General features: G+C 33.6%; 1 pseudogene; it reads left to right on the forward strand.

Moving 5' to 3' along the window:
• Window positions 1–401: 401 nt before the first annotated feature.
• Window positions 402–978, forward strand: LOC143666801 (centromere protein R pseudogene; annotated as a pseudogene).
• The last annotated feature ends 431 nt before the right edge of the window (window positions 979–1,409 follow it).

Consider the following 1,409-nt stretch of genomic DNA (forward strand, 5'->3'; position numbering starts at 1 on the left):
CATTTCCAGGCAAAGGTTTTTAAAGGAAAAGAAGATCATTACATAACTTGTTTGTGGTTGGTGGTTGTGTGTTTGTGGTAGATTAATAGTTTATTTATTTTTTTTATCTTGTGGGTTTTTTAAGGTGTCTGATATCCCTAGAGTTTTGAGGAACACTGTTGCTTGAGGTCTGGCGTACTTCGGCAGTTATCTGGTTGAGACTTGCATAAAGTAACCTCCAGAATGACCTTCTGACTCTGTTTTAAATCTCTTAGCCATAGTAACTATATTTTGTTTTATTTCTTTTAAAAAGAGAATGAAGCATATTTTTTTAGAGATATGCAATATTTTTTAAGGTATACTACTAAGTTAAAAAAGCAAGGTATAGTTCTTGGTTTCTCAGAAAAGATTGCTTGGTTCATTTTATTCAGCAGTGGTGCATCCCTGAATCTCAAAATACCTGTTAAAAGATCACTAAAATTGGATGGCCTGTTAGAAGAAAATTCATTTGATCTTTCAAAAATGAAAAGGAAGAAAAGTATTACAATTTATTCTCCAACAACTGGAACTTGTCAAATGAGCCCATTGACTTCTCCCACAAGTTCTGAAGAATAAGACCACGGAGATGGACCAACAAATGGAAAGAGAAAAAAATGGAATTATCTTAGTTCCAGAATAACTGAAAGAAAGGAATCTACAACAAAAGACAATGATGAATTCATGATGCTGCTATCTAATATTGAGAACTCATCAGAAGAAATCATGGAAGAGATTCAAAATTTAAGTAGTATACAGCTTTTGGAGGGGAGTATAGAGCGTGACAATCTCATTGGTCTTTCCTATGCATCATGCTTCTTAAAAAGAGAAATAGAGAAAACCAAAAAACTAATGACAAACGTAACAAAACAAAACCTGTTTACAAAAAGGAGTTCACAACTTCCTCACAGAGAATTATATCATTTTGACAGCTATGAATACCTTATAGCCATTTTAAACTGAGGCTTTTAGAAGAAATGCAGCCACTGTGAACACCAACATCTGCATCTGCCTGATCACATTTAAAGGAACAGAAAATATGTATGTAATTAATCTGGCCAGTAAATACCAGCTCAGAGCACTAGGCAGGTGCATGTCTAGATAAAATTTCTTGCAGCTAATTTAAACTTTCTACACCACCAGCAGATAATGTCAATGTAAATACTACGTTTCTTCTTGCCCCTTTAGTGTAAACCGACATGTACAAGAGGAACTTGACTTACATTTTGTACCACATACGCTTGTTTTTATACTTTTAGTGTTGTAGATAGACTTAATAAAGCATTTATGAAAAATGGCACAAAAAAATAAAAGCAAGGTACAAATAAAGGAAAAAGAGAAGAAAAATTTCCATTCAAAATGATCCTCCAAGGCCAAATTCCAAAACACATGAA

This window comes from Tamandua tetradactyla, chromosome 23 (assembly GCF_023851605.1).
Source record: "Tamandua tetradactyla isolate mTamTet1 chromosome 23, mTamTet1.pri, whole genome shotgun sequence".
Lineage (NCBI taxonomy): Eukaryota > Metazoa > Chordata > Mammalia > Pilosa > Myrmecophagidae > Tamandua > Tamandua tetradactyla.